This window comes from Callithrix jacchus, chromosome 15 (assembly GCF_049354715.1).
Source record: "Callithrix jacchus isolate 240 chromosome 15, calJac240_pri, whole genome shotgun sequence".
Taxonomy (NCBI): Eukaryota; Metazoa; Chordata; class Mammalia; order Primates; family Cebidae; genus Callithrix; species Callithrix jacchus.
The window spans coordinates 91250883-91275713 of record NC_133516.1 but is presented as its reverse complement, the minus strand read 5'-3'; the positions used below and the strand labels follow the sequence as shown (position 1 = coordinate 91275713).

The following is a 24831-nucleotide window of genomic DNA, read 5'->3' as shown; positions in this document are numbered from 1 at the left end:
CAACATTCCCTAAACAGAAAACCTCTCTCCTATATACTTACAGCACTGCAAAATACTTTTAATATAATTTAGTCACTGATTTCAGAGAAAGGAGAAAGTAGGCTTTGCAAATTATTGTCTTTTGTAGCCAAGTAAATTAACAAACCCAGAGGAGGCACAGTGCCCCTGGAGTCACGTATTTAGCCAAACACGGAGTAGCTGCTGAATGCAAAGCATGGCAGAGGACACAGAATGAAGCCCAGCATCGTCCTTGCCTTCAAAGAATTACCGGTTTAGTAATGGAATAGGAAAAACATAAAAAAACCAATATGGAATATGAAAGTGTTACACGAGAGGTACAGATAAAGTACTGGAGTGATCTGAAGAAAAGAGAGATCTCACACCTGTGGAGAAGCAGAAATCATATTGATGTGGAAATTAGACCTGTGAACATCTTAAGCTACTTTCATTTCTCTTTCCTTGTTATCCCCTTTCCAAGGATATTTAGTTATCCTCGTAACACCCCAACCCCTCCTGTGTCGGACTGGATCAGCCAGTGCATGTGTTCCTTCGAAGGATATGTTGATTTCCACCAAAATCAAGAATTCCAATGGAAGTCCTTCACTGAGAGCAAGGTTGTGAGAGTCTCTTGGGTTGCTCCCCTTCTGCCTTTTTCTTTGCTTCTTCTAACCTGATTTACTTTACCTGAGGCCACTCTTACCTGCCTGCTGAGCTGGACTGCTCCTCCCACCATATATGGAGGCTTCTTTGCACAAAAGTCTGTGGTTCTGGTCTGTGTCCTCAGTCAACGAAGTCAGTGCACTCCCTCTCCTCATGCACAGCAGAACGCTGCCATTTGAGCTGTAGTATTCACTGTCCCTCAGTAAAGGAAAGTAGGACAATACCTGTGTCTGGGATTTCTTCTCAGCCTTAGCATAATGCTGTCTCAGACAGTAACTGGCTACCACCACTCAGGAGAGGCTAACACATGTGTTTACTTTTCACCAGAGTATAATGAGAATTCCAGTATGTACCACCTAGCTCCAGAGGCCCCCAGATACAAAAGTGGCAAAGGTACTCCTAAATCTGACGGCTCCCATCCTACATCCATGCAAGTGAGATGCCAGTGTCATCACACACTTTCATCTCTGTTCTCCATATATCTAGGCTAAAAAACTGATCACTAACACACAAAGAAGCTGAATCTTGGCCAACCACTCCACCAGGAATATAGGAATCAGGAAAAGCTGATCTTCCTCGTGAACTTCCTGAAAGAATTCTCTTCAGGGCGCAGTGGCTCACGCCTGTAATCCCAGCACTTTGGGAGGCTGAGGCGGGTGGATCACGAGGTCAAGAGATCAAGACCATCCTGGCCAACATGGTGAAACCCCGTCTCTACTAAAAATACAAAAATTAGCCGGGCGTGGTGGCACACGCCTGTGGTCCCAGCTACTCAGGAGGCTGAGGTGGAAGAATCGCTTGAACCCAGGAGGCGGAGTTTGCAGTGAGCCGAGATTGCACCACTGCACTCCAGCCTGAGGACAAAGCAAGACTTGGTCTCAAAAAAAAAAAAAAAAAAAAAAAAAGAATTCTCTTCAAAGACACAGGACACCTCCGCAGCAGTTCACCTGAACACGTGGCAAGGCTACCCTAACATGCAAGCCCTCTCACTCCACCAGAGATCTCAGTGATGCTATTTCTTATCATCTTGGTATTCTCAGCTGCCAGCAAAAATGCAAGCATCAAGGGTCAATAGTTCTCTCACTTACTGTATTTTCATTGCTGCATAATTTTGTGTTCCTCCCTCTGATTCTTCCCTTCCTTTCTGACTTGCTTCCAAGTCCTTCCCATGGTGTGCTCTGAATCTCTCTGAAGACATGTGGAACCATGCAAAAGCACCGCTTTGCAGCCAGGCAGAGCTGGATTTAATGATTCTAATGTGGACTTGCTGTGTAACCTTAAATAATGCATATGGCCTCGCTGTGCCTTATGACCTAATCTGTGAACTCTAGATGACAGTAATTACTCTGTATGGTCTGGTAAGATTATGATGTACAGCCAAGTACAGTACATGCTACATTCTAGGTGTTCAACAAATGACAAATACTACTATTTTTGGGACTCCTACATTTACTCTTTTCACAGACTCCTGATTTTAGGTAGTGTTCTATCTCCTGTCCAACCCTTTCTGCAGGATGTACAACCCTTCGGCATCTCAAGAGAATGTTACTTGTGCCCCAGAGCCCAAAACCAGAATCGGAGTGGCAGCATTCTCACAGCCCACCATGCTGCTTCCAGGCCATTCCTTTCCATTCTTTTATCAAAATGCCTCTGTTCTCAGGGTCATGGCACACTTGCCCACTCCTCAGTTCTGCCACCTACTGGCCTCTCCTCATCATTGCATTTTCCTTAATAAGGACTTGGGCAACTGGGTCAAACTTTTTTCCCTCCTAATTCCCTCCCCCTTGTGGTTTGTCTCAGCTAGAACATGGATGATCTTTACAACACTGAGGCTTCAGAATTCTCCAACTACAAAACCCTCTTCCCACTCTCAGCAACCCTGTTCCATAAACACACCTGGAATGTTCTACCTCTGCATACTTATGACACTTTACTGTATTTACGTGGTTCAAATGCCTGACTCTCCTTGGTGGCCTGTTAGGCCACTGTTACAGACCAGATCTTATTAGAGGTTTTAACCTTATCCCTAGGACAGTGTCTGGTACACAGTGGGTATTTATTAAGTATTTATGGAAAGAATAACATGGTACATTTATATAGTTTTCTAGAGATAATCTTATTTGCTCATCACCTTAGGAAGACAGAAACATTGTTATAATTCCCCTGTGTAAATAGGGAAATGAGGCTCAGAAAAGTTAAATGATTTAGTTGAGGTTACATAGTTAGACAACAACAAACAGGTATGTTTTATATCACCTAGAGGCTGGCGGGGGCTTTGCCTACCATCCTAGCTACAAGACCAGCCCTCTTCCTCCGCTACCTTCCTCACCCTTGTATACGTGTTCCTTATAAAAACTTATCAGAAAATCTGGAAAGATGATAGCTTCCTCGTTTAATACACAGATGAGTAATTCTGAGAGGATTATGCATCTCTGTGCTTTAAAAGGTATACTGATATGAGACTCTTGGTATCTTTTTAAAGGAATTATATAATGTTATATTTGATTGCTCCCAGTGTGTGCAATAAGATGGTAAATGTTCAGTCTATTATGCACATTAAGTCAATTTCAAAACTCAAAAATGCAGAAATCCAATCTTGTGTTCTCTGATTACTTCAATCCTGCATTTAAGCTTCCTGATAAAGCCTGTGGAATGACATTTTAACACTCCCCTGGGTTACAAATGAAAAATGATCATTGGCAGAAATTTGAAAACCCCCTTTTAATAGAAGAGTTCTGCCATCGGGAAGGCAAAACCCTGCTTCCTGAACCACTCTGCTCCACACCCCACGCAGGGCTGAATGCAGTGCCGTCTCAACCGGAATTATTTATAATCCCAAATTGAGAAGTAGCTAGTTTCAGGCAATGAATGAAAAATCTTTCTTATCAGTTGGAATCTTTAAAAATGTTTTCCTAATGAAAGGAAGCCATTTGAGATCCCTAAAAGAAGAGGGCTGTCCCTGTAGCGAAGATGGTAGGAAAAGCCCCTGCCAGCCTCTAGGTGATTGATATAAAACAAAGGCGTTTGTTGTCTAACTATGTAACCTTAATTAAGTCATTTAACTTTTCTCAGCCTCATTTCCCTGTTTACACAGGGGAATTGTAATAATGTTTCTGTCTTCCTAAGGTGATGAGTAAATAAGATTATCTCTAGAAAACTATATATTTGATCTAAGTGTAAAGAAGGCATTTTTAAAAACAGATTCTTGCTAATTTTTTTTTCATGGTATATGGCATGTATATGCCACCTCTGTATATGGCAATGACATTCTTTTTTTTTTTTTGAGACAGAATTTCACTCTTGTTACCCAGGCTGGAGTGCAATGGCGTGATCTCGGCTCACCCCAACCTCCACCTCCTGGGTTCAGGCAATTCTCCTGCCTCAGCCTCCTGAGTAGCTGGGATTACAGGCACGCGCCACCATGCCCAGCTAATTTTTTCTATTCTTAGTAGAGACGGGGTTTCACCATGTTGACCAGGATGGTCTCGATCTCTTGACCTCGTGATCCACCTGCCTCAGCCTCCCAAAGTGCTGGGATTACAGGCTTGAGCCACTGTGCCCGGCCGACATTCTATATTCTTTGGAAGGCACTGCTATGCTAGACACTGAGGCATGTAAAGTTTTCAGGGTTGTAAATACTTATTCTCCAACAGGGAAGAAATATATCCATAAAAATATCTATAGGCCGGGCGCTTGCTATCTGCCTAGTACCATGCTGAATACTTTAATATACTACCTCATTTAATTCCAAGACTCCTATAAGGTGGGCATCCAAGTTGCCATGTTACAGATGAGAAAGTTTAGCCTGAGAGAAGTTCAGTAGCTGGCCTAAGGTCAAAGAGCTGGTTAAATGGTGGAAATGAGATTCAAATAGAAGGTTTTTCAGTCTAAAACACAGTACTTGTTCCTTTACATCTCGGTACTGCCTTCCGCTGAAGCTTATCATCACCAACCAACATAGGTGCTGTGTAGCTTGTTTTCCTTACCTGTCATAAAATGGGAATCTGCTAACTGCTGAGGGAATCACAGGACAGACTCCAGCAGGTTGGCAGTAACAAATTACAGCACAGCCAAGAGTCAAAGGAGTCACTGGCCTATGGTCGTGTTGCTGTTTTTGTTTTACTAGATTTTTCAAAGAGCAACGTAGCATGTACCATTACTCTGCCTGGCTAAACATTAAAAATCACTGCTACCTTGCCAGATATGCCACTGTTGATGAAATTCTAAAAAACGAACAAAATCAATGATAAGGGTTTCTGCTGAGTAAAAATATCACACAAAGCTATTCAGAAAAAATGCAACAAAGCCACTGCAACCTAGAAGGTAGCAAGTATGCTAGCTGAATATCTTGTTGAAATGGAGGCCTAGTCCTGCGCTAGGAAAAATTTAAAAACCAAGTATCTTTGTGATATTTGCTGAGTAACGAAGAATATCCGACTCCAGAACTAACTATTAGAGTCTATTAAGAATGGTGCTCGGCCTGGTGTGGTGGCTCACGCCTGTAATCTCAGCACTTCGGGAGGCCTAGGTGGGCGGATCACCTGAGGTCACGAGTTCAAAACCGGCCTGGCCAACACGGTGAAACCCCGTCTTACTAAAAAAAAAAAAAAAAAAAAAAAAGAATGGTGCTGAAAATAACCTAATAGTTTAGAAAATATTCATGATGTACATGTTCACAAACATGTAGCTTTAAAAACAGCGCAATCTCATTTCAGACGTAATTCAACAAACGTATCTATATAGCTTTAGATACTGAAAACTACAACATGCTCATGAAAGACATTAAATATCTAAAAATATATATAGAGAGACAGTGTGTTCATGGATTGGAATACCGGGTTGTCCCTCCATATCCACAGAAGACTGGCTCCAGGACTCCCTTTAGATACCAAAATCTGAGGATGCTCAAGTCGCTGTTATAGTACAGTATTTGCATATAATCTATGCAGATCCTCCTATACACTTTAAATAATGTCCAGATTACTTATAATATCTAATCAATCAGTGGTTCCCAACCTTTCAGGCACCGAGGACTGGTGTAGTGGAAGATGATTTTTCTATGGATGGGGGGGGTGGTGACTTGGGGATGAAACTGTTCTATCTCAGATCATTTGGAATTAGAGTCTGATAAGGAGCATGGAACCTAGATCCCTCACATGTGCGCTTCTGCAGTTCACAATAGGGTTCACGCTCCTATGAGAATCTAATGCTACTGATGTGACAGGAAGTGGCGTAGTGACAGTAATGCTGGCTTGCCTGCTGCTTACCTCCTGCTTCCTAGCCCGGTTCCTAACAGATTTGTGGCTGAGGGGTTGGAAACCCCTGTAATACAAGGTAAATGCTTTGCAAACAGTTGTTACACGATATCGGCTTTCATTAAATTAAAAAAAAAATTTTTTGTGAGTACATAGTAGGTGTATATATTTATGGGGTATATGAGATATTTTGATACAGGAATGCAATGTATAATAATCACATCATGGAAAACAAGGTATTCCTTCCCTCAAGCATTTATACTTTGTGTTACAAACAATCCAATTATACTCTTTTAGTTATTTAAAAATGTTCAATTATTTTGACTATAGTCACTCTGTGTGCTATCAAACACTAGGTGTTGTCATTTGTATGTCTTCTTTTAAGAAATGTCTTCAAATCTTTCGCCCATTTTAAAATCGGATTATTCCGTTTTTTTCTCATGTAGTTGTTTGACCTCCTTATATTTGCTGGTTATTAATCCCTTGTCAGATGGATAGTTTGCAAATACTTTCTCCCATTCTGTGGGTTGTCTCTTCACTTTGTTGACTGTTTCCTTTGCTGTGCAAAAGCTTTTTAACTTGATGTAATCAATCCCATTTGTCCATTTTTGCTTTGGTTGCCTGTGTGTGGGGGTATTGCTGAATAATTTTTTGCCCAAACCAATGTCCTGAAAACTTTCTCCAATGTTTTCCTGCTTCAGTTTCATAGTCTGAAGTCTTATATTCAAGTCTTTAATTCATTTGGTTTAATTTTTGTATTATGCAAGAGAAAGGGGTCAAGTTTAATTCTTCTGCACATGGATGTCCAGGTTTTATTAGCAATATTTACTGAAGAGACTATCCTTTCTCCAATGCATGTCTTTGGTATGTTTATAAAAAATGAGTTCACTGTAGCATACTGGTTTTAAATATGTATTATTAAATGCCCATTGATGATAGACTGGACGGGAAAATGTGGCACATATATACTATGGAATACTATGCAGCCATAAAAAACGATGAGTTTGTGTCCTTTGTAGGGACATGGATGAACCTGGAAACCACCATTCTCAGCAAACTGATACAAGAACAGAAAATCAAACACTGAATGTTCTCACTCATAGGCAGGTGTTGAACAATGAGAACACATGGACACAGGGAGGGGAGCATCATACACTGGGGTCTGTTGGGGGGAAATAGGGGAGGGACAGCAGCGGGCGGGGAAGGTGCAGAGGGATAACATGGGGAGAAATGCCGGATATAGGCGATGGGGAGGAAGGCAGCAAACCACACTGCCATGTGTGTACCTATGTAACAACCTTACATGTTCTTCACATGTACCCTAAAACCTAAAATGCAATTTTAAAAAATTGGTATTTCATAGAAAAAAAAGTATTATTTTTAATGGCTTTTTAAAAATAGTCTTTTTTCAAATATTCTTGGTATGCAGTTGGTTGAATTCATGGATGTAGAACCCAAGGATATGAGGGGGCAAATGTGCTTAACATAGAAAATACGTCAACTTATCCCTAATTGATTTATAGCATTACTGTAATTCCAACTAAAATCTCAGCAAGATTTTTGTAGATATAGGCAAGATGATTCTAAAAGTTACATGGAAAGGGAAAAGTAACTAGAATAACTAAAACAGTGTTGAAAAAGAAGAGAAAGTGGGAGGAATCAGTGTACCTATGTCAAGGCTTTTTAAACTATAGTAATCACGACTCTATGTACTAGTAAAGGGATAGGCACATAGGTCAATGAACAGAGAATCTAGGAGCAGACCATGCAAATATGCCTGTCTGGCTTTTGACAACAGTGCAAAAGCAACTCAACCAACAAAAGACAGACTTTTCAACAAATGGTGCTGTAACAACTGGACATCCATAGGAAAGAAAGGAATCCTAACTCACGTCTACCACGGTAAACAAAAATGAATTCAAAATGGATAATGAAGCTAAAGTAAAATTAAAACTCTTGGGAAAATAAGAGAAAATCTTTGGGATCTCGGCCTACACAAAGTTTTTATACTTAACACCAAAAGTATCATCCATAAAAAGAAAACCTGTAAGTTAGGTGGTATCAAAACAAAAGACTTTCGCCCCATGAAAGACCCTGTTAAGGGAATGGAAAGAAAATCTTGATATTGGGAGAAAATATATCCAAACTACATATGTGAGAAAGGACAACCATTTAAAATATATAAGGAATTCTTAAAACTTAACAATAGGCCGGGCGCGGTAGCTCACGCCTGTAATCCTAGCAATTTGGGAGGCTGAGGTGGGTGGATCACCTGAGGTCAGTAGTTCAAGACCAGCCTGGCCATCATGGTAAAACCTCATCTTAAAAAAAAACAAAAAAAAAAACTTAACAATAAAGAACAATCAAGACCATTAGAAAATGGGCAAAAGACATGACTCAGCTTTTTTTTTTTTGGAGACAGAGTTTCGCTCTTGTTAACCAGGCTGGAGTGCAATGGCGCGATCTCGGCTCACTGCAACCTCCGCCTCCTGGGTTCAGGCAATTCTCCTGCCTCAGCCTCCTGAGTAGCTGGGATTACAGGCACGCACCAACATGCCCAGCTAATTTTTTTGTATTTTTAGTAGAGACGGGGTTTCACCGTGTTGACCAGGATGGTCTCGATCTCTTGACCTCGTGATCCACCTGCCTCGGCCTCCCAAAGTGCTGGGATTACAGGCGTGAGCCACTGCGCCCGGCCTGACTCAGCATTTTATCTAAGTGGATATACAGATGACAATTGATGAAAAGATGTCCCACATCATTAACTGCTAGGGAAATGCAAATGAAAATCAAAATTAAATATCACTACACATCTATCAGAATTGTTAAAATTAAAAAATAATGATGAAACCAAATGTTGGTGAGGATACAGAGAAATTAGATCACTCATACATTGCTAATAGGAATGTAAATTGGTACAGTCACGCTATAAAACTCACATATGAATCCAGCAACTGCACCCCTGGGCATTCGTCCCAGGGAAATGAGAATGTATGTTCACACAGCAACCTGTACGCAGATCTTCACAGTGGTTTTATTGGTAATAGCCAAAAACTGGAAACAATTCAGATGTCATCTGTAGAATATTACTCAATAAATAAAAGGGACAAAGTATTGATACATGCAATAACCTAGATAAACATTCAGAAAATTATGCCAAGGGGAAAAAAGCCAATCCTAAAAGGTTACGTGTTGTATGATTCCATTTACATACTGTTTTTGAAGAACAAAATTTTATAAATGGAGAACAGAATAGTGATGGCTTGAATTTCAGGAGAGAGTAGGGGTGGGAGGAAAACGGTTATGGCTCTAAAAGGTGAACAGGAGGGATCCTTGTGGTGATAGAAATGTTTTCTAAGCTGTATCCATGGCAATATACTGGTTGTGACATTCTACTATAGATCTGTAAGGTGTTGCCACTGGAGGAAACAGGTTAAAGAGTATGTAAAATCACTATTATTTCTTACAAATGCATGTGAATCACAATTATCTCAAAGTAAAGCGTTTACTTAAAAAAATTAAAAATATATTTTTTGTGTAAGAAAAATAATGAGAACTATGTATCAAAATCTTTATCCCTAGGTGGTAGTAAATCAGTGACTTTTATTTTCTCCCTTTGGATTATCTGATCTTTCTCTAAAATGAACATACGTTGTTTTGGTAATTAAAAAGTTACAGAAGACTTCAGCTATAAACAGAAGTAGTATCTAATGACATAAGCGCTCAACTCGGCATATCTGGGAATATGTAAGGCCAGGGTCCCTGTTTTCATTTTGAGATTTCTAGGTGTATGATGACTGGTGCATAGAGTGTGTTTAAAATGAGCTACCCTTTTCTTTTTACATTTCACACTCAATTTTTTCCATTCTGTATTCTGTTTCTGCAGTTATCCAGTAACCTCTACTCCTTCAAGGTATTTATGAAACCCCACAAATTCTCAATGTGTGGAATCTTTAGCATAGGCTGGATCCACAGGCAGGGAAAGTTACGTGTATCCAGGAGAGTATCATTTATAGATAGCCAAACTGAAGGGAATTTGACCAGCCAGTTCCTGCTGTTCACTCCTGGAATGAGTTTGTCTTGTCAGAAGAATGGAACCATGATTCTAATACAGAGGTAACAGATTTAATTCTAAAGGCTGCTGAATATAGGCAGATAAGTCATGAGGGCCAGGTAGGACCTCAGAATAAGCATGAATTTTTTTTTCCTAAAGGGAGGACCTAAAATAATCATACTAATAATGTATGTTTGCTCAGTGCCTACTACATACCAGGCACTATTCTAGGAGTTTAACATGCATTGACTCATTTAACCCTCATAACTAGTGGCCTTCCATCTGGGGTAGGTGTATCGGGCATGCTAATACAAGATACACACAGGCAAGGGTATTTTAAGGAAATCTGTCTTTAGACCTTAACTTCCATTTATACTTAATTTTTTAGCTGCCTGAGAATTCAGCAACATTCATATTGCCATTTCCATGTTAAAAAAAGCAAAACTTCTCAACCAATACAAATTTTATTATAGCTCATTATCTTGTATACCATTGTCTTTGGGGTAAACAGACTTCCTGGAATCCAAAATATGTTGTGACTGGAAATATTACTGGTTTCAGGGACACATGCTTTGATCTTCAGCCAGCAAGTCTGGTTGTGACATTCTACTATAGTTCTGTAACATGTTGCCACCGGAGGAAATGGTAAAAAGTATGTAGACTCACTATTATTCCTTACAAATGCAAGTGAATCACAACTATCTCAAAGTACAAAGTTTACTTAAAAGAATTAAAAGTATATTTTTTTGTGTAAGAGGTAATACATCAACTATTTTCAATCACAATCAATTCTTATTTAATAATGTTATTGAATATGTACTCTTTTCTACCTCCCAGTAACAAAAATGAACTTTGAAAACCATGATAAAAAGTTTTAGATCAAACTTAAGAATGTGTGAGGAAATACGCATTTTTTTCCAAGTTCTTTTGAGAGTACACTTTTGAGGTCCACTGCTCCTGGTAGCCGTATGATGTAGATATTAATATCTGCAGCCCCATTTTACAGATGTGGCACAAATAAGGTCGAGAGAGAGCAAGCAACTTACCCTAGAACACAAAGCCAAACTGAATGGTAAAGATCAGGGTTAAGATTCTAACCTGAGAAATCTGACCCTAGCACCTGAGTTCTTAACCACCATGCTATACTGCCTTTTAAATTTCAATTAACATTTACTCAGGCCCGACGCGGAATCAGAACAACGTACCTCTGAATCACGAGAGGAGACACTGAGCCAATAATCCTGTCTTAAGGAAAATATTGGAAACTCATCTAGAAAAAGGATTTTACTTTTGCCCGATGATACTGGTAGAAAACGGTTAGTTTTCCAATATTATTTTTATTCTTTTCAGAGACGGCAGAAACAGGAATTTGGGATACCCAAGTGGCTTCAGATGGAAAGATTATGTGGGAAATTGAGAAGCTACTATGCTTCTGTAATATAAGTCAGGCACATAAGTTAGAACGTGGCTACTTTTCTGGTGACAGAATAACTTACGATACTTATGGCTGGGAACGGGGTAGAAGCCACAGGCTGCAAAGCATTTATCAGCATCTTTAAAACTGACTGCTCTTCCCTTGTTACCTAACTTCTTATGCTGCTTCTTCCCTTACAAAACCTCAGTCTTTCCAATCAAATTCCACAACGGTCATTTATGAAAACCATTTTGTTTTGGGAGAAGGTGAACATGAACACACATATACGCACACCCCTTAAAGGCAGGGTTCCAAGAAGTGACATTTTCCAAATGACCTTGGGTTAAAATTACTTGTAATCCCAAGCTGATTTGCAAATGGTTAACCTCTGCACTCATTTCAAGTGTTCTTAAAATATACTTTAGACTACACGGGATGGAATGAAGCATGTGTGCTCTAGAGAAGATAGAAGACACCATATTCCTGAGGCCAGTCAGCCTGTCAGCACTGGCACACCTGCAGAGAGCTCCTAGGACAGTTGTGATGAGACAAATTGTGCAGTTCTGATGGAGAGATTTTCCTTAGCATTTGGCTGTGCTAACAGGGCCTTATTTCTTGCTCAGAGTGACTCAGGGTCGAAGGCAATGAGAAATGTTACAGAGAACATGACCGCAACCCCAGGATGGTCTGTCTGGCTTTGCAAAGGCTGAGGCGGGTGTTGCAGAGGAAGAACCCAGGCAGGGGATGGCAAACAGCTTCATGGCCTACCACTGGGAGGCCCTGGGCAAGTCACGCATCTCTGTGGCTTTGTCTTGCTCTCAAAGACTGGGACTCAGAAAATCTGAGATGAAAATGCTTTCTCTAAATTTCTTAGAAAATGTTATAAGGTAGAGGAATAATCTCTTCCCTGAAAAATCACGGTCAGCATGATTGAATCCCACGCTTGCATTCCGAGCTGCACTTTTCCAAAAGGTGTTTTCAATTATTTTCAGTGACCTAATGTTCCCTTGACTATCTTAAAGACTTAAAAGACTGGGACAATTAAATTTGAATCTTGAAGAAAACGATAGCAAACAGCTGCACAATGGACCAATGTGGACAAAGACGCCTGGGACATTATGAGAAGGGGCATTCATAGAGTGTGCTTCATAGTTCAGGGAGGGACTGCCCTTGGCACAAGCCCTCCTCCTGGAAGGAGCTCAAAAGGGGCAGCCGCAGACAGTGGAGCAATGAGCTTTGAGAAAATGTCAGTGAAGTTTTCTGTGGCTCCATGCACTTGTATCAGGAGAAAAGCTAGCTGGCTTTGGGATGGGGGTGGAGTAGGGAAGATGAGTGTATTACTTCCTTCCTCCAATTTTGTTCAGTGCTAGAGGGGGTCTTAGAGACCATCTGAGTAAATTCCTACATTTCACAGCCTGGGAAACAGAAGGCCTTGTGCCAGGTCACTGAACTAGTAGGTGGCAAAAGTGGAGACTAGAATCCAGTTGTTGCTCATATGACATGCTACTTAAAAAGCCTAACTAAATCTTCCTCAGTGAGCCAGGGGTGCCTTCTTTTCCAGACTATTAACAATGAATTCTGACTTCATCCAAATGCCCATGCAATTTGTATTTACATTATACTACCTTTCAGTGATTCGGTGATCAAATACCATACAAAGAAGCATAATGGGAAATGCATAGTTCTAGCCTGTTAAATTGTTCGTTTTTAGAAACGTTTCTGCTTCTTATGCTTTTTGCTTGACATGAGGCTTTGACCCATGGGTGGATGCAGAAAAATCTTCATATCTTCATCTCCATCTACTCTTTAGGGCTTTAATTCAGTTAATCCACTACTTACATAAAGTTAGTAAAACCAAAGAAAATTTTAATTTTGAAGAGTATTAGCTAGCATTATTAAGTAGGAAAGAACGGGAAAACCAAGTAAATCTCTCTGGATGGTTTAGCTTGTGGGTATGTATGTAGTAATATTAGAAAATGCAACTGAACTGTAATTAATAAAATACTTCCTGTAGGGCAAATACAGCCAGAAAAATTGGAAAGCAGATCAATAAGATTACTACATTTCTTTAAGCCACTGAAAACAAGAGTGAGACGTTGGAATGCATTAGCAAAGGGGCTCTGTCTAGACACTTAATGTTAACTATATTACATAACTTTTTATTTTGGATATTTTACTGGTAGGGAAATGGATAAAATGATCCTCACTGATGCTTTCTAATACTGGTCCATTACAGAGCAGAGGTAGGAAATGTCCTCATTATAGCAAAGGATACTTTTTTTCTGGAGAGCATAAACCATGATTAATTCAAGTACATGCAAACAGTGACTTATTTAGTGCTTCTAAAAATTTCTGAGTTGGAAGGCCAAAAATTAAAAATAACAAAAAACAAACATTTAAATCACAAAAGGGAAAAAAGAGCTCATTAAATAAATACTACCCAGAGAAAGAACCTGGTTTCATACTGTCGTGAATTAAAAGATACAAAAAAGTGGGGCAAATAGAGAAGAGAGAGGAAAATAGGAAGTAAAAGAAATTACAAGGCCCAAGGATGAGAATATGTAAGTCAGGATTAGCAAAAAAAATGGAAGACTCAAGGGAGTGATAAGAGAAAAAAAAAGAGAGAGAAAACTGCAGAGGAGAGAAAGGAAGGAACAAGAACTTGCTTGATGTCTGTGAAAGATTGAGGAAACTGGTGTGCTCTGACACTTTTGAAAAAGTGTTTTCTCAGCAATTTATTATGAATTATCAATGTGCAAAATATTTATTTTCTACAAATCTAAAGACTTGGAAATGATTTAGGTTTTAAAAGTTGACTTCAATCAGAAAATGAATAGTTTAGCTATCCATATATTAGCTATGGCTTCACATATTCCCTCTGACAATAATAACTTACTCAATTGCATTGTTTTTAGTTTTTGGGGATCTAGGTATCTGTATTCCACAACATGTGAGCATAACACTGAAAATCTGTATTAATTTCTGAAATGAAACTATTTTTTCTGTATCAATTTAAGCTTTTGGTTTAGGTAAGGGATGTCTAAGGGACACACATAATAAGAACTTCTCTCCCATCGCTTTTTCCATGCCAGCAAGCTCCCAAATTTCACTTTAAAAACCTACAAAGGCTGGCATGGTGGCTCATGGCTATAATCCCAGCACTTTGGGAGGCCGAGGCGGGTAGATCACGAGGTTAAGAGATCGAGACCATCCTGGTCAACATGGTGAAACCCCGTCTCTACTTAAAATACAAAAATTAGCTGGGCATGGTGGCCCACGCCTGTAGTCCCAGCTACTCGGGAGACTGAGGCAGGAGAATTGCTTGAACCCAGGAGGCGGAGGTTGCAGTGAGCTGAGATGGTGCCATTGCACTCCAGCCTGGGTAACAAGAGCGAAACTCCGTCTCAAAAAAAAAAACCCTACAAAAATAGTTTTAAAAATTATAGTTGGTGCTAGGTGCAGTGGCTCATGACTGTAATTCCAGCAGTTTGGGAGGCCGAGGCAGGCAGATCACTTGAGGTCAGGAGTTCCAGACCATCCTGGCCAACATAGTGAAAACCTTGTCTCTACTACAAATACAAAAATTAGCCGGGTATGGTAGCAGACGCTTATAATCCCAGTTACTTGAGAGGCTGAGGAAGGAGGATCGCTGAAACCCTGGAGGAGGTTGCAGTGAGTCATGGTCTCGCCACAGCACTCCAGCCTGGGTGACAGAGGGAGACTCGGTCTTAAAAATAAAATGAAAAAATTACAGTTGAAATGATGGGAGAAAATCTTTGTGAGTTTGCGTTAGGAAAAGATTCCTTAGGTACAGCACCAGAAGCACAGTCAATAAAATAACACTGATAAATTGGACTTCTTTTATGAGAAACACTGTTAATATAATAAAATGGCAAACCAAAAGCTGGGGGAAAAACTTACAAGACCTATAACTGAAAAAGCCTTGTATTCAGAATATGTAAATCAATATCTAAACTCTGTAATAAGAAAACAATTAAATTAAAAAAGGCAAAAGATTTGAAAAGATGCCTCACTAAAGACTATACTTGGATGCAAAATCGGTCCATGAAAAGGTGCTCAACACCCTTAGTCATGGTGGAAATACAAATTAAATCCACAAGGAGATACCACTATTAGCCAAAAAGACAGAAGAAAATAAACAAAACCCAATCATCTGAAAGCAAAACCAAACTAACCCAGGGACAATACCAACTTGGGGAGGTTGCTGAGCAACTGGAATTTCCCATACACTGTTGGTGGGAATACAAAACAGTACAATCACTTTGGAAGATAGTTTGGCAGTTCTTTATAAAATTATAAAATGATACACAGTCATTTACAACAAGGCCCAGTAATTCCACTCCTAGAGAAACACTCACAAGAAAGATCCATTCACTTAAAACCTGTACATAAACATTAATAGTGGCTTTATTCATCATTGCCCCAAACAGAAAATAACCCAAATGTCTTTCAACTGGTAAGTAGATTAGCAAACTATGGTACAGCTGTGTGATGGCATATTACACAGCAGCAAAAAGGAACAAGCTATTCTTTTTTTTTTTTTTTTTTTGAGACAGAGTCCTACTCTGTCGCCTGGTGCCAGGCTGGAGTGCAGTGGCACAATCTCGGCTCACTGCAACCTCCGCCTCCCGGATTCAAGCAATTCTTCTGCCTCAGCCTCCCGAGTAGCTGGGACTACAGGAGCGTGCCACCATGCCCAGCTAATTTTTGTATTTTTAGTAGAGATGGGGTTTCACCTTGTTGGACAGGATGGTCTCAATCTCTTGACCTCATGATCCACCCGCCTTGGTCTCCCAAAGTGCTGGGATTACAGGCTTGAGAAGAACAAACTATTGTTACACATGACAATTTGGATATTATCTCAAATACATTATGCAAAGTGAAAGATACCAGATTCAAAATGCTATGATTCCATTTATAGCATTTTGAATCTGGCATCTTTCACTTAGCATGGAAAAGGTAAAATTTGTGGAATTTAAAAAAAAATCAGTGGTTGCTAGGGGTTGAGAATAGAGAGAGGAACTGATTAAAAAGGCAGCCTGGAGGATTTTTGGGGGTGATGGAAGAGTTTTGTATTTTGACTATGGTGGTGATCATACTACTGTATGCATTTATCTGAATCCCAGACCTTTCCTACACACAAAAGTGAATTTGACCATATGTAAATTTTAAAAAGTGAAGAAATGGGTTAGCTATTCCTCCCAACTCTCCAGTGATTTTTATTAAAAAATTGTAAGAGGCTCTACACTAAATTGCTGCAGTGATTCATAGGAAGAGACATATTTTGGACTTTAGTTTGGTGGGTAACAAATATCACTTTAATTTTTCTTAAAAAGTATTTGATCCTCACTCCTGTAATTCCAGCACTTTGGGAGGCCAATGTGGGCAAATCACTTAAGGTTAGGAGTTCAAGACCAGCCTGGCCAAGATGTTGAAACCCTGTCTCTACTAAAAATACAAAAATTAGCTGGGCATGGTGGCACATGCCTGTAATCCCAGCTACTCAGGAGGCTGAGGTAGGAGAATCGCTTGAACCTGGGAGGTGGAGGTTGCAGTGAGCCAAGATCGCACCATTGCACTCCAGCCTGGGTGACAGAGTAAGACTCCGTCTCAAAAAAAATAAAAGTATTTAAATATCCATTAGGAGTTAGGTACTGTTATAAGTGATAAAGCACGGAGATGAGTAAAACCTGTACTTTTTTTTTTTTTTTTTGCCTTTTATGGTGCCAGACCTAGAGGGAATCAGCTGATTCCAAGTCATTTCTCAGTAGCAATACTTGGAATGATATTGATGTCCAAATAAATACAACTAGCTTTGTGGCTTTTCGGAACCTTTCTTCCGTGGTACTGAATGACTTCGAGTTGTTTTCTAATCAGCTCAATAGGTTAACTACTTGAGACTGAATAAAATAAAGCAGCCCATGGCTGGTCAAAGACTCCCTACCGTTGCCAGAAAAGACATGCAGCTGTCGTATGCGCTTCATGCGGGTTTGCAGCAGAAAGGTACACGTTTATTTCATTAAAAGCTATTTTATTACCTGGAGGAAACCAAACGTCAGGTTTAGCTCTCTAACACAAATTATATTTTATTCAAATGCAGATGTACTTTTGAACTACAGCAGCCATTTGATTAACTTGTCCAATGACTAAACCCATGACCCTCTATATTAAAAGTGGTGACCTTTACGTGGAAGAATCTAACCCAGAGCTACGTTATCCATTAAAATCCAACTTGGGAGTATACTACTCTTCATGAAAATGTAACCACCTTTTTTCCTGCTAGTGGAGGTCTCCAGAGAAACACAGAGTGAATAAAAGACATATGTAACTTCTTTTATTTGGCCACTTAGGAGGGGTCATCATCCACATGCATAGCTCTGATTCCCGGGTGACAGACAAAAATGACAAAACACTGCAGCGGCTGAAGAGTACTTCAGAAATATTTCAGTTGGAGGAAAGGCACTTCATTCCCTCATGAGAAATGCAAAGCCTGTAAGCTTGAGGATGTTATTTGCCTGCATCTTAGAGCTGTGTTGAGATGAAATGAAAGAGGAACACAGAAGGGCCCTGGTTGATAAGGGAGGAAGAAATGGGAACATTTTTGCCTCTGAGACAAAGAAGCTTTGAGGAAAGAAGAAAGAAACTTTAGACTGATGTATGGTTTTGAGAAATTACAAGTACTTACAGAAAGCATAGTCCCAAATGGGCAACATGTGTATAAAAAGACCCTGCTATTATAGTAAAAGTCAGTCATTTTTCCCTAAGTGAGGAAGCAGAAATAAGTGAATTCTTTAAGGAGGAGGGAAGATATAAACCATCAGTCCTCTTGGTGTGAAACATTTTTACTAGTTTAAGTCACACTATCTATCACAATAAGCTGTTCTAAAATATTAATGTTCTTTTCTGGCAAACTTCAGGCTATCAACTCGGGTTGTACAGTAATATCACCTTAGATACTTTTAAAACAATTCCATCTCCATGAATTCTAATTCAGCTGATCAGGGCTGTTTCTCTTGTGATTCTCTTGAGCAGCCTGGGCTGGAAACCACCACTTTAGGGGATACAGATTAGTTTAGGAGATTCAACTGAGACCTGCACCATATATACATATTTAAAAGTGGGCCGCAATCCAATAAATGACCAAAAAAAATCTGAAGCTAAAGAGATGGACGGGGGACGAGTTTCTGCATTATGAGATACTTCTTGGATTCATCCTTTAGCAGTACGTTTACATAGTGGCTACTTCCCTTATAATGCCCTAACGATGCTAGGCTGGGATTGATTGGGGATAGGTATTTTAGCGGCCAAGTTCCACCTAGGCAAGTGAAAAAGAAGCTACAGTTCTGAGACGATAATATGAACCAAGTGAAAACTATGATTTGATTTATAAATACTCAGTTTTAGGAACACAAATAAGTGGAAGAAGTTAGGTCGCTCTGTAATATCCATATGTTCATGTTTATACCTAAGTGATGATTTCTCTAACTTACGGCTTTATGGGCAAATCCCTTGCATATACATAGTGAGACCACATCAGTTCCTGTTTACAAAGCTCCATTTAAGAGCCACAGCTATCATAAGGTTCTTACTTCCCATTGTACTGTATTGTTTTTCCGTTTTTAGTGGCTGTTCCTTTTAAACAAATCTTCGAAGCTTTGAAAGGCCCTATTCATTTTCTTTGAGTTTTTCTATATATCTGAAATCTGAAAGTGAGTCCAAAATGTGAATTTACAAGCAGCCTTGATCAAAATTCATATTTAGGTCCAAATTTACTAGTTTGCTGGACCTAAGCTTATAAATGTTTGCATACTTTCACGTGGGTAGCATGAAAAACCCTCTACCCAATGAGCTGGTGAAAAACAGCAGGTAGGAGATTAAAAGGGACTTTTAATCTAAATGAGCCACTCCAAAGGTTGCCATTAAAGTTCTTTAAACATGCATGAAATAACAATATGAAGCTTTTGTTTAACTGGGATACAAATGCAGAATCTAGAAGCCTAGACCTGCAGCAAATGACATGGGTCTCGTAGCCTGAGGCTTAATTTTAAAAATTGAGCTCCTTTCAGCTGGCTTGGGGGTAGCAGAATAACTAGATTTTAATACAAGCATTATTATTATTTTATGAAAGGAAGAAATAACACTAACTACAATGGAGAAACGTTCTTTGTAATTCTAAAACTGCTCTAAAACAACTAAGGAAAGCCAACTTCAAGATACATTAATTTTTATTTTAATAATGATGCTCACAACCTTAGTACTTTTGACCAAAAGCTACTATAGACATTCTAGTGGCAAGAATCAGGCCAGGCAAAGTGGCTCATGCCTCTAACACTAGCACTTTGGGAGGCCAAGGTGGAAGGACTGCTAGAGCTCAGAAGTTTGAAACCAGCCTGGGCAACAGAGAGAGACCCCATCTCTAAACAAACAAACAAATGGTGATGTTAAAAAATTTTTTTTTGGATACAGCACACTGATGGGTTTTGGATTTTTATCCAATTTGCCAGTCTGTGTCTTTTGATTGGTGCATTTAGTCCATTTACATTTAGGGTTAATATTGTTATGTGTGAATTTGATACTGCCATTTTGATTCTAAGTGGCTGTTTTGCCTGTTAGTTGTTGTAGATTCTTCATTATGTTGAAGCTCTTTAGCATTCAGTGTGATTTTGGAATGGCTGGTACTGATTGATCCTTTCTATGTGTAGTGCCTCTTTTAGGAGCTCTTGTAAAGCAGGCCTGGTGGTGACAAAATCTCTGAGTACTTGCTTGTTCGCAAAGGATTTTATTCTTCCTTCACTTCTGAAGCTCAGTTTGGCTGGATATGAAATTCTGGGTTGAAAGTTCTTTTCTTTAAGAATGTTGAATATTGGCCCCCACTCTCTTCTGGCTTGTAGTGTTTCTGCCGAGAGATCTGCTGTGAGTCTGATGGGCTTCCCTTTGTGGGTGACCCGACCTTTCTCTCTGGCTGCCCTTAGTATTCTCTCCTTTATTTCAACCCTGTTGAATCTGACGATTATGTGCCTTGGGGTTGCTCTTCTTGCGGAATATCTTTGTGGTGTTCTCTGTATTTCCTGCAATTGAGTGTTGGCTTGTCTTGCTAGGTGGGGGAAATTTTCCTGGATGATGTCCTGAAGAGTATTTTCCAGCTGGGATTCATTCTCTTCGTCCCCTTCTGGTACACCTATCAAACGTAGGTTAGGTCTTTTCACATAGTCCCACATTTCTTGGAGACTTTGTTCATTCCTTTTTGCGCTTTTTTCTCTGATCTTGGTTTCTCGTTTTATTTCATTGAGTTGGTCTTCGACTTCAGATATTCTTTCTTCTGCTTGGTCCCATCTCACATGCAAGGATACACAAAGGCTCAAAATAAAGGGATGGAGGAAGATTTACCAAGCTAATGGAAAGCAAAAAAAAGCAGGAGTTGCAATTCTCATCTCTGATAAAATAGACTTTAAAGCAACAAAGATCAAAAGAGACAAAGAAGGCCATTACATAATGGTAAAAGGATCGATACAACAAGAAGAGCTAATGATCCTAAACATATATGGACCCAACACAGGAGCACCCAGATACATAAGGCAAGTTCTTGATGACTTACAGAAGGACTTAGACTCCCACACAATAATAGTGGGAGACTTTAACACTCCACTGTCAATACTAGACAGATCAACCAGACAGAAAATCAACAAGGATACCCAGGGCTTGAACTCAGACCTGGAGCAAGCAAACCTGGTGGACATTTACAGAACTCTCCACCCCAAATCCACAGAATACACATTCTTCTCAGCACCACATCACACCTACTCTAAAATTGACCACATAATTGGAAGTAAAGCACTGCTCAACAAATGCAAAACAACTGAAATCATAACAAACAGCCTCTCAGACCATAGTGCAATCAAGTTAGAACTCAGAATTCAGAAACCGACCCAGAACCGCACAGCTTCATGGAAACTGAACAACTGGCTCTTGAATGTTGACTGGGTAAACAACGAAATGAAGGCAGAAATAAAGAAGTTCTTCGAAACCAATGAGAATGAAGACACAACGTGCCAGAACCTCTGGGACACATTTAAAGCAGTCTCTAGAGGAAAGTATATAGCAATAAGTGCCCATATGAGGAGAATGGAGAGATCCAAAATTGACACCCTATCGTCAAAATTGAAAGAGCTAGAGGAGCAAGATCAAAAAAACTCAAAACCCAGCAGAAGACAAGAAATTACTAAGATCAGAGCTGAGCTGAAGGAGATTGAGACACGAAAAACCCTTCAAAAAATCAATAAATCCAAGAGCTGGTTTTTTGAAAAGATCAACAAAATAGACAGACCACTAGCCAGATTGATTAAAAATAAAAGAGAGAACAACCAAATAGATGCAATAAAAAATGATAAAGGGGAAATCACCACAGATTCCACAGAAATTCAAACCATCGTCAGAGAATATTACAAACAACTCTATGCACATAAACTAGTAAACCTGGAAGAAATGGATAAATTCCTGGACTCCTGTGTCCTCCCAAGCCTAAACCAGGAGGAAGCTGAAACTATGAATAGACCAATAACAAGGTCTGAAGTTGAGGCAGCAATTAAGAGCCTACCTCACAAAAAAAGCCCAGGTCCAGATGGGTTCACAGCCGAATTCTACCAGACACACAAGAAGGAGTTGGTACCATTCCTTCTAAAACTATTTCAAACAATCCAAAAAGAGGGAATCCTTCCCAAATCATTTTATGAGACCAACATCATCCTGATACCAAAACCCGGCAGAGACCCAACGAGAAAAGAAAACTTCAGGCCAATATCCATGATGAACATAGATGCAAAAATCTTCAATAAAATATTGGCAAGCCGATTGCAACAGCAAATCAAAAAACTTATTCATCATGATCAAGTAGGATTCATCCCAGGGATGCAAGGCTGGTTCAACATACGCAAGTCTATCAACGTAATTCACCACATAAACAGAACCAAAAACAAAAACCACATGATTATCTCAATTGACGCAGAGAAGGCATTTGACAAAATTCAACAGCCCTTTATGCTAAAAACCCTCAATAAACTCGGTATCGATGGAATGTATCTCAAAGTAATAAAAGCTATTTATGACAAACCAACAGCCAATATCATACTGAATGGGCAAAAACTGGAAGCATTCCCTTTGAAATCTGGTACTAGACAAGGATGCCCTCTCTCACCACTCCTATTCAATATAGTACTGGAAGTTCTAGCCAGAGCAATCAGGCAAGAAAAAGAAATAAAGGGTATTCAAATAGGAAAGGTGGAAGCCAAATTGTCTCTCTTTGCAGACGACATGATAGTATACCTAGAAGACCCCATCGCCTCAGCCCAAAAACTCCTGAAACTGATAAACAACTTCAGCAAAGTCTCAGGATATAAAATCAATGTGCAAAAATCACAAGCATTCGTCTACACCAATAACAGACTTAAAGAAAGCCAAATCAAGAGCGAACTGCCATTCACAATTGCTACAAAAAGAATAAAATACCTTGGAATACAACTCACAAGGAACGTAAGGGACCTCTTCAAGGAGAACTACAAATCACTGCTCAACGAAATCAGAGAGGACACAAACAGATGGAGAAACATTCCATGTTCATGGTTAGGAAGAATTAATATCGTGAAAATGGCTATACTGCCCAAAGTAATTTACAGAATCAACGCTATCCCCATCAAGCTACCATTGACTTTCTTCACAGAACTGGAAAAAACCACCATGAACTTCATATGGAACCAAAAGAGAGCCCGCATAGCCAAGTCAATTCTAAGCAAAAAGAACACAGCGGGGGGCATCACACTACCGGATTTCAAACTATACTACAAGGCTACAGTAATCAAAACAGCATGGTACTGGTACCAAAACAGAGATATAGACCAATGGAACAAAACAGAGGCACCGGAGGCAACACAACATACATACAACTATACAATCTTTGATAAACCTGACAAAAACAAGCAATGGGGCAAGGATTCCATGTTTAACAAATGGTGTCGGGAAAACTGGCTAGCCATGTGCAGAAAGCAGAAACTGGACCCCTTCCTGACACCTTACACTAAAATTAACTCCAGATGGATTAAAGACTTAAACATAAGACCTGGCACCATAAAAACCCTAGAAGAAAATCTAGGCAAAACTATCCAGGACATAGGAGTAGGCAAGGACTTCATGAAAAAAACACCAAAAGCATTGGCAACAAAAGCCAAAATAGACAAATGGGACCTAATGAAACTCCACAGCTTCTGCACGGCAAAAGAAACAGTCATTAGAGTGGATCGGCAACCAACAGAATGGGAAAAAATTTTCGCAGTCTACCCATCTGACAAAGGGCTGATATCCAGAATTTACAAACAACTCAAGCAGATTTACAGGAAAAAAACAAACAAGCCCATTCAAAAGTGGGCAAAGGATATGAACAGATACTTTACGAAAGAAGACATATATGAGGCCAACAATCATATGAAAAAATGCTCATCGTCACTGGTCATCAGAGAGATGCAAATCAAAACCACATTGAGATACCATCTCACGCCAGTTAGAATGGCGATCATTAAAAAATCTGGAGACAACAGATGCTGGAGAGGATGTGGAGAAAAAGGAACACTTTTACACTGTTGGTGGGAGTGTAAATTAGTTCAACCATTGTGGAAGACAGTGTGGCGATTCCTCAAGGCCTTAGAAATAGAAATTCCATTTGACCCAGCAATCCCATTACTGGGTATATATCCAAAAGACTATAAATCGTTCTACTATAAGGACACATGTACACGAATGTTCATTGCAGCACTGTTTACAATAGCAAAGACCTGGAATCAACCCAAATGCCCATTGATAATAGACTGGATTGGAAAAATGTGGCACATATACACCATGGAATATTATGCAGCAATCAGAAATGATGAGTTCGTGTCGTTTGTAGGGACATGGATGAATCTGGAAAACATCATCCTCAGCAAACTGACACAAGAACAGAAAATGAAACACCGCATATTCTCACTCATAGGTGGGTGATGAAAAATGAGAACACATGGACACAGAAAGGGGAGTACTAAACACTGGGGTCTATTGGGGGGAAAAGGGGAGGGCCAGTGGGAGGGGGAGGTGGGGAGGGATAGCCTGGGGAGAAATGCCAAATGTGGGTGAAGGGGAGAAGAAAAGCAAAGCACACTGCCATGTGTGTACCTACGCAACTGTCTTGCATGCTCTGCTCATGTACCCCAAAACCTATAATCCAATAAAAAATTAAAAAAAAAAAAAAAAAAAAATTTTTTTTTATGAAGTTGAAAACACAATTCAATTAAGACTGACTATTCTAAGACTTAAAAAAACTGTGACACTAAATGTAGGTCTCATATTTCAAAGAAGATAAGGAGCATGCGCTAAGTAACCAACATTGGCTTCCAGGTAAAAACGAT

At 39.7% G+C, this 24831-nt stretch overlaps 2 protein-coding genes across 18 annotated transcripts in view; one reads left to right on the top strand and one right to left on the bottom strand.

The window, feature by feature from the left end:
- Window positions 1-24831, bottom strand: part of CMSS1 (cms1 ribosomal small subunit homolog) — a 390132-nt gene that overhangs the window by 81913 nt on the left and 283388 nt on the right. The window lies entirely within an intron of this gene.
- FILIP1L (filamin A interacting protein 1 like) overlaps window positions 1-24831 on the top strand; it is a 305341-nt gene that overhangs the window by 11721 nt on the left and 268789 nt on the right. The gene's annotated exons all lie outside the window — the stretch shown is intronic.